This window comes from Drosophila nasuta, chromosome 3 (genome assembly GCF_023558535.2).
Source record: "Drosophila nasuta strain 15112-1781.00 chromosome 3, ASM2355853v1, whole genome shotgun sequence".
In the NCBI taxonomy this organism is placed as follows: Eukaryota; Metazoa; Arthropoda; class Insecta; order Diptera; family Drosophilidae; genus Drosophila; species Drosophila nasuta.
In genome coordinates, this window is record NC_083457.1 from 41,614,243 (window position 1) to 41,624,156 (window position 9,914).

The following is a 9,914-nucleotide window of genomic DNA, read 5'->3' on the forward strand; positions in this document are numbered from 1 at the left end:
AAGTCTAAGATATTTTTGCTGTCATGAAACCAAGTTTCTTTTAAAATGAATAATTTAATTGTATTTTTGCAAGTTATGAAAGTAATCAGGTTAGGTTTTATAGCTTAATGCTTATCTAGACAGGCGCCATCAATTATTTGTCGACATTTATTGATAGCTCTTTTGTTGTTAAATGTGTAATCAATTTAACATAGATCAGTGAAATTCAAACTGCAATTAATTGCGATTTAGTTGTCAACGCATTCAAAATTCGCATTGTTTGAGCTCTGTTGCCTCTGTTGTGTGACCAATTATTTATCATTGTTATCATAATTTACTCAACTCGGTCAGCTATCAAATAAATCAATTCAAATTGATAAAGTCCACGGGTTTGGCACGATGTTTAATCTTTCACAATTATCGTAACATTCCCCATGCTGATTAGGCCTCAAATTAGTTATCGGTTAGGTAGGTTTGCAGTATCCGGCATTCCATTTAATTGGCATTTAATTTCACATGGTCATTGGAGCCGCTGTTGATGTTGATGTTGATGCTGATGCTGCTATTGATGTTGCTGCTGCTGTTGCTGTTACCGATGATTATGGAAATGCAATCCCGATTCGCATCAACAGCGCCAAATTGCCAAATTGGCGTACCAAAATTCAATTTTCGGCATTTTCGAGCTATTCATTCAAAATTAATTCAATTAGCGCCGCTTTCACCCTCCTCCTCCTCCTCCAACCTCACAATGGACATCATCAGTGCAAATGTTTTCGGCCAGCTTAACCATTTGGTTCATCCCCAACGCTACTGGCTTTATTTAGCCTGCAACGTTGCTCTAGCAAATTGTTTTAAATGCTTTATCCTTCAATTTAAACGGCGAGGTCCTGTGTGGAAATATTTCATCGAAGTTCGTTAATTTCACTGAATGGCAAAGTAAGATGCAATTTAATGAGCTGCTTGCAACGATAAGTGGGCAAATGTTGCTCAATGCGTGGCTTCAATCCTCTTGACTCCTTTTCCCCGTATGATGTCCTTCATCCATATATGTATGTATGCATGTTGCACATGTTGTTGTATGTCGTGCCTATCTGACCGAAAGTCCCCCTTGTGGAAAACTGTCAGGCAAGCAAACATTTCACTTCAGACTTAACCATTGCGTAAATCTGCAATTACATCTTTTTATACCCTTTTAGAGTGGGAAGTGTGAAGTGGGGTAGTCCTAAATATAAGTGTATTCTATAGTATAGTATTGTATAGTATAGTGTAGTATTGTACAATATCGTATACTATATAGTTAAGCGTGTATATGCAACATAGTATATTTTAGGATATCTGAAATTAGTATTTATTAGAATTAGCCAAAAATATAAGTATATATTTTTTAAATACTTACAAAGTATAGTTAATATGAAACGTTGTATATTTTAGTATATATCAAATTGGTATTTTTTAGTATTAATAGTATTTTATAGATAAGGTCGGCAATTAAAAAAAATGTTTTATAATATTTTATTTTGCTTTTGTATATTCAATCAAAATTCTGCAAAATTATTACATCTTTATTTACAAAATAATATTTTTCAGATTAATTAAGTCTATTTTGTTGGTATTCATAAAACTACTTCTGTTAACAATAGTATTGGAGAATCATATATTAACAATTTCCAAATTTTTTCTATCTTAAACATAGAACCTAATATTTTACTACACTTAGAGTTTCAAAATTTGGAATAGCAAAATTTTTTGTAATAATAAATCTCATTTTTCTTGCAATAAATATACTAAAAACGTATTGTTTATAAATAATTTAGTTATTCCCCAGTGTTAAATCTTGTTTGTCGAATATTGTTTGATATTTATTATTGCGCAGCTGTATTTGCAGGGTATCTTCTCGTTGAGCTTACCCTTGTTTCTTACACTCACCTTCATGTCTTCCTCTTTTCGCTTAATGGTCTGTAAGTGCAACATGCAATTTTTGTTTGTTCATGTTCATGTTCTGTGTGTGTAAAATCAGCTTAATGAAAATCTTCGATTATTAAAAATTGATATTTTGCATTTAAAAAAGAATTCGGTAATAACTTTTAATTATGCTGCCGCTTGCACATAAATTTAAGATTCATAGAGGCAGCGATTTCTGCAGAACTTTTTTTTTTTTGTTGTTGTTGAGCCCAAGAGCGAAATATATACTTTTAGGATCCGCCTTCGATCGGACTAATAAACTTATTTGTTTCGCTAACGTGTGCAAACATTGGGACGTCCCATCAAGTACACCTACCAACTAACCAAGCCACCAGGCGACTGACTGTGTGTACTGGGCGGGGTCGCCCTCACCTCCGCCTCAACTCATTAGGAAACACCTACCCAGCTACCCAGGAGAGGCCTCCAGGGCGGCCCTTAAATGGCCACGCGAAAGCGACTAATTAATGCCGAAAAACCGCGAAACAAACAAATGAATACGAAAGTAAAAAAAAATAAGAATTGTTCAACAAAGGATCTGCGAAATAATTCGAATTTTAAATACACTTTAGAAAGGATTTGTAAGAGTTTTTGATAATATTAGAAAATAAAATCCAAATTTGTTTATATTTGTTATGAAGCTAATTTACTCTGATAATTAAAAATTTTCGTTGGTAAATTGTAAATAAACAAAAAATAAAATGCAAATTAATGGGAAGAAATTATTGAAAACATCAGAAATGTTTAATATCAAGATGTTAATTAAATTTTTATATTATGAAGCATAGTTTACTCTGATAATTTGAAATAAAATTAGTATTGATAAAATGTAGATGAACGAAAAGTATAATGTTCATAAATATATTATTAAAAAGTCAATTTATGAGAGTGAAGGAACAATATTATTTCATTATTATTTTTTTAAATATGTTGTAACAAGTCATTAAAAATATATACTATTAACATTTAATATATTTTTTTGTAAATTCTTTTTTTGGTTTACAATTTATCTATGATCATAGATGAATTTTGTGGGATTAGAAACAATAATAGAGTTAATTTATTGGATATGAATCGAAAGTCAGGTCATCAGCACTTCGAGCTCCGCAAAACATTCTTAACAGATTTAAGATACAACTTTGCAATAATAAATAAAGTAATCAGTGAATAAGTAAAACAAATATTTTCTTTCATTGTATCCATTTTTGGTTTCCATATGTAGCTACAGCTGTTGTGTTTCGGTATCTCATCATTATGCTCTTAAAGCTGTTTCATTAAGTTGGCAACAAAATATTAAATTCAGATGCCAAAACTAATTCTGAAAAGTTAAATATGGTAAATCATAAATTCTATTAATGTCAATCATGTTATTATTAATCATAAATTCATAAATTATATTAATATATTGATTTTAACATTATTATTAGCATCTATATTTCATACTTTTGCAAACTTCATGAAATAAACTAATTAACCCGCACAGCTTAGAGTGTATAATGATGAGTTACTGAGAGACAACAGTTGTAGCTACAGATGGAAACCAAAGATGTGGCTGTAGTTGTTGCTGTAGCTGAAGATGTAGCTATAGGTGTTGAGATGCACAGACAGACAAGTCCATATGCCTGGATGGAGGCACAACCGCTTGTTGCCAGTTGAGAGTTGAGAGCTGCAGCCTCCCCAAAAAGCTGAGGGACTTTTAATTAATAAACGACGACTGCTAACCGCAAGAGACAAGAGAAGGTTTCTCAAGGAGCTGGAGCAGAAGACTTAAAGGCGGGGAAAGGAGGGCTGAGTTGATATTTGAGATTTGAGACTTTGGCTATTGACTGGGCTTTAAATTTTGGTTTTGTTTTCAGCTGCCTGCTAATCGCTTGGATTATTAATTAGCCATCGCTTCGCGGCGACTGGAATGATAATTGCGGCTGTCGTTGAGCATTCTTTGGGGCATAGCGAGTACTACATGCTACATAGTTGTTTTGGGGCACCGCAAATGATTTGATTAGCCAATCAATAATGGGCGCTGCACGTCGTCCCTCTTCCCCTTCCTCTCTTAACTAACTAACTGCAATCTGCCAAGTGCTTTGCTGTCCAAACAGGCGGCGGTGAAATGATTTTGTTGTCTCGCCGCGGGCCACAAAGGTGCCAACAACAACAACAACAACAAGCTAAAGAAGAAGGCGCATTATGGATTTGCCGATTTTGTGGCTCTTTTTTTTTGTTTTTAGCTCTGCTCAAGTCTGCTCCTGTGGTGGCTGGCAAAAAACACATAACATTTATTTATGCGCTGAACGTTGTACTTTTGCTGCGTTGTTGTTGTTGGGATCCTCGAAACCAGATCCAGATCACTTATTATTAATTTTAGTGGTTAAGAAAATGGGAGCGTGGTGTCGTCCCGTCCAGCGAACGCCGCAGGCAAATGCCGCAGATGAGGCATGCAGATGGGCAAAAGGTTGCTGGCAATCCCAATGGGGCTCAGGTACTCCAAGAGTCTCTCGCTCTCTCTTCTCTGTCTCTCTCTCTCTCTCTCTCTGTGTTTTGGGCGAATTTTAATTAGTTTTGCTTTGAGCCTGCTGCGTCTACCTTTTGGGGCCAGCTCCTGGCTGCTGCCTCAGCTTCAATTTGTGCAGCATATGCGCTACTTGGAATGCGCCGTTCTTGTGGATCTCGAGTGAAGTGCAGGGCGGGGAGAAGGGGGTCATCGTGGAGAACTCAGAAAAGAACGCAACTCGCAATTCGCGCACAACTCACTCATTTTCCATTCAGTTTCGGGCAACGCCCACTTTTGGGTACGCTCGTCCAGTTCATTTTCGGCTTCGGGGCCTTTTAATAGTCCGCCATTCGCCATATACGCAAATCGATTAAAATTGTGGACTCGCTGCACCATGTAGCACCACCACACAGTCGATGCCGGGACACATATTTAAATGCCAAGTGAAAAACTATAGCCAATTACTTTAAATTAGTGTAATTCCCATGGATCTCTCTTCGACTTCGACTCTGCGACTTCGACTTCCACTTCAATGTCTGGCTTGGTTGCAGTGTTTATCATTTTAGAACTGAAATCCCCAAGTCGCTAGTTATTTCTTTTCGGACTCTCTATGCTACACTGCAACACACACTGAATTGCACTGCAGCTGAACAGCTGAACACTTCTTTCACGGACTTTTTGCCCCGCGGGTGTAATTTTAATTTGTGCCCAGTGCCCACTTCGTTGAAGGATATCTGTGCTGTGTGTGTATACGGGTGTGTGTGTGTGTGTGTGTGTTGCATCCATGGCTCAGCTGTTTAGAGACGCGTAATTGGCGCTGCGGCATGCGGCATGCGCCTAAGCCAATGCCACGCCACGCCATGCCACAAATATGCCCCACGCCATGCTTCATTTCATGTCACAGCACTTGCCACACGTCCCAAATGCCCCTTTCCAAATTGCCAGTATTTAATAACTTTTTTGCCTACCCTGTAATACTTGGCAAATGGGGTATGTTTATTTAAGAGTATTTTAGAATTATAATAAGCGATCAATTGATTGATTTATATAGGAATATGACATATTCTATATTGCATTCAATGTAATCTTCTAAGAAGAAACGTAAATTTTCTAGATGATTCAACCTCATTAAAGTCAAATTCATCAAAAAAAAAAATAATTCTACAAAACTAGTTTTCAAACATTACATTATATAACATTATAATTCTTTATATAGGATTTGTTCTTATACCCTATGCCATTTTTAATAAGAAAAATTATCTAAATATACGGAATTTTTCAAGACCTGACAGAAACAGATGTTTAGGGAGAAGAACATAAATAAGTATTTTATTGAGAAGGAATAAAGGCAACTTTGCTAAATATCAAAATACACATTTAGCTCTTTCTTTAATTAAATTATACAATTGTTACTTTTCAGAAAGTTGGTTGTAAATTGAGTAAAATGGATTAAATAATGAACAGATTTGAACTTGATATATTTGTAGAATACTTCTGTCTTTTTCTTTCTTTATTCTTTCAATAATTACTTAACTTTTTTACTTTATTTTATGACTACAGAAAGATTGTCTTCAACAATTAGGAATTAGCTTAGGAACAACCAAAATCATTAATGAAATTTTCATCTTTGATTTACTAAGGATATCTGGTTAATCAATCACATAATCTTAAGTTACTTTCTCCAATGACTTCAGAACTGCTTTAAATGCGTTTTAAGCATTCGCAAAGTGTGGCAAAGCAATTAATTACATCGCGAATTTTGTGTTTGGCATTTCATTACAGGATATCTGGATATGCGATCAGCGATGCGATTTGTACACTTGGGGAACAGTACTAACTGGTTCAATTCCTCGGAGGTTCTTTCACTTTTTGGACCCCGCCACACTGTGGGAAAATATGTAGAAGCTGGCAATCAATGTCGAAAACAGTGCCGCGGGCTCTGACAATCGGGCTCAATTTATGAGCACTGTCCACCAGGTTCTATGTGGCAAGGACCGGGGGGCAAGTGTGTGGTAAGTGGCAACAGCAACAGCAGCAGCACTTGTGGTTGCAACTGCCTGTTTGCAGTTTCACATGGCATAGATCTTTGTGTGGCAATAATTGATTTCAATTTATTGAGCTCAGGTGGGCTGATCCCCAGGTGAACGTCAAATAAAATTAGGATTTTATGTGGCTAACCAGCAGCGTTCAACAAATTTTGTTGTTGCAACCAATCCTTGACTCCAAATGCAAATGCTGCCCAGCTGCCAACTACCAAATGCCAAAACTATGGCTTAATCCAATTGCCTGGGATCCTGAGTACAGCAAGGAAACTAACCATAAAATTGGCCTACGAAATGAAGCCAGTGACACTTAAGGCCAAAAGTGGCTCACTCGAGTGTAACCCAAGTTTTGGGCTTGACTTAAGTTTTGTCGTTTTTTTTTTTTTGATGGGGTTTAAACCAAATTATGTGTCACTATTTTTGCCGTGGCATGCCGTGGCAAATTAACGCTGGGAAAGCTCACAGGCCAAGTTAAACAACAGCTTTGAACCGTCATGTATTCTAGAAGCCGGGAACTCGCCTCGCCTGACTTGGCCTGCTCCGCTCTGCTCTTGGCCCAAAGCAATTAAAACGCGTTTTCGCAATTAAATGACTTTGCTATTTTTCTTTTTCTATGTCTTGGGTTTGAGACATATATTTTTTTTGTTTTTTTCGTTAATGTTTCTGTGGAGTTTGCGCAGCTTGTTGTTGGGCTTTTTAGTTGGACAAAAAAGTTGGATGTCAAAAATTTGAATTTTAGAGGCAAGCAAGAAGAGAAGAGAGGGAGAGGCAGAGGCAGAGGGCAATGCGGAGGATGACTTTTCGTAATTAGACTTCTTGGTGTGCTCGAGTTGTTGGCTTAAACGGAGGAGGTCGCAAAAGTCGTTGGGAAAATGTTTCCAATTAAGCATTGCTCTCCGACGAGCGACGAGGGCTTGGAAAATATAAATACGAAATTGTAATAACTTTATAGTGTTGCTCCCGCTCCCTCCCCGCCGTTGCCCCGCTCTTTGGACACTGCTGGAGCTTCTTCTTGTGCTTTCTGGAGCAGAGAAGAGCGACTGGTGGCTGGCTTTTGTCACATGGCTCTGACATGGTTCCAACAGCCCAAGCGATGACGCTGCAGTTTGTGTTGGTTCATCTTCTGTTTTTTTATTTGTCATTATCAATTCTAGAACGCGCATTGCAGACATTAACATTAACTTGCGAGCTGCTGTGTTGTTGTGTTGTTATTGTTGCTGATGCAACTGCGAAGCGTAACGAACACGCTTATAACAACACCAGCTACAACTAAACAACAATAACAACAATCGCTAAAACAACATCCAAGCACAGCATAATCATCATTAGCGATCCCCACACACAAAAGGTACGGCGGAGACCTCCAACCATATTGATAAGCATAACATACCTTTTGCCTTTGAATCTGGAACGAGTTGATGTTGTCTCTCTCTACTAACATACCATATGGTAGTACTATATAATCAGTTGGCGCACTCGCTTGTTACTTGGTTTGCTGGGCGTCGTCCGACGTTGCAGCAAAAAGATCTGCACTCGCCTTGGGAGGAGAAGCTGGCCGTGTTTTTAGTTTTTTCTTTGGTCACACCTCGGCGCATGCGCGATCACAACCACAACCACGATCACGATCGTGATCTCAAACTGCGATCAAAACACTCAACACTGTTGCCACCTGCAGATAATTAGCACTGCCTTCAAACAGCAATTCTATCAATGTTTTAAGCGTAGCACAGTCTGTTCTGGATGTTGCATTCAACATCTATTAGGGGCACGCTTCAATTCCAGGCAATTGCTTTAGATCATGCCACAGTTCTGCAGAAAAACTCGTAGTTCACCCTTACACATAATGTACGCTGCTGCTTTTAATACAATTATTTTAATTAGGTTTTACTTTTAACAATATTCCAATTTACATTTTAAGCAGGCCAGCAAACAGATGTTGTTTAAAGTGAGGCAGAAACGTTTAAAAAATTTTTCATATTTGTATGCTTGCACAATATGAAGTCTAGGCATTAAACTTTAAGGTTGTAATTCAAAAAATTTATATACTTCCTTATACTAGAGCTTTTTATTTATTAAATTTAAATGAAATTATAAAAAGAAAAATAGTAAAAACGATATTAAATAAGAAATTTTAGTGAAAATCCAATATGATTATTGTAAAATTATTATTATTTATTTGATCAATTTTGTACAGTTTGTTAATAGATCTTTTCTAAAGAACAATTAAAATAAATTTTCATTTTGTACTAAAAATTTGTTAATTTTTGTAATTTTTTTTAAATATAATGTGATATATGTACATATGTATGATTGTCATTTATATTTTTCTTACTAATTTTGATTAATTTTAATCAAAAAATAATACTTTTTTCAGGATTTTTTAAACACAATATTTAGTTACCTAAACTTAATTTGTCATTTACTTTTCTTTACTAACTTTGCTTCATTTTCACCATTGTTGTGCATTTACAGGGTATAAGCTGCCTAACCTTTGTTGTGTAATTGCAATTACATCTCACATTGAAATCCGCAGCCACATTGTTTCTAATCCCAAAACAAAATCGGTGACAATTTCCTATTACGATTCCGTGTAATTGCTCATAACGGTACTTGCTACCCTTGCTTAGGCATAAACATAACCTCAAACTCAACCTCAGACCTAACCTCAAACAATGTTAATGCTACTGTTATAAGAAATTGACAGTTCGATTGTCATTCGTGGAAGTAAATGGAGATGTCAACTGATGCTGACAACGGATTAGGGCGATGAGCAAACACCGATAAGTTCTCATTAATATGGGCAATAAAGAGCGAAAACGAGATGGAGAGACAGGGAAGAAGAAATTAGAAGAGGGGAGTGAGCTGGATAGAGATGATGCAAAACGGCGCTAACCCGTAGATTTACGATGGAAAGTGTGAGAATTTGAGACAAGAACAGTTATGAAGAGATGGCCAACGATAAAGCCAAGCCAAGCCATGTGACCAGGCTAGAAATCAAGCAAGCTATCTCGCTCGCTCTCTCTCTTTAGCCAGCGAGCCGTGAAATATGATCAAAACACAATTATGAGCAGAAGAACCAGATACAGATACAGAGACATTTACAGTAAAACGTTGAGTTGGGCAAACAGGTAAACTAGACAATGGACGCGGTTGGACCCTCAGTTGGGTTTATTGTTACCTGACCCCTGGCCCTCTTTTGCTGCTGCTGCTTCTCTTTCTCTTTTTTTATGACTCTATTTTGGAAATTGATTTTATGGGCCAGAGCGTTGCGGAAGTGCAACGAAATTGCAATAAAGATTTTGATTGAGAACTTTGACCATTCAACGCTAAGTAGTTTAGTGTCGCATCGAGTTTGACTTGAAGTTGAAGTCGACACCGACACTGAGACTTTTCCTTGCTAGTTTTTCCCCTTGTAGAAGTGCAATTAAGATTCCTAAGTGAGGAAG

At 37.0% G+C, this 9,914-nt stretch overlaps 1 protein-coding gene across 1 annotated transcript in view; it reads left to right on the plus strand.

Annotated features, from left to right (window-relative positions):
* Positions 1-6,434, plus strand: part of LOC132791160 (N-alpha-acetyltransferase 30A) — a 45,377-nt gene extending 38,943 nt beyond the window's left edge. The window contains exon 3 of the transcript XR_009632874.1: positions 6,209-6,434. The gene's annotated coding sequence lies outside the window, so the exon portion shown is untranslated. The remainder of the gene's footprint in view (positions 1-6,208) is intronic.
* Positions 6,435-9,914: the final 3,480 nt, after the last annotated feature.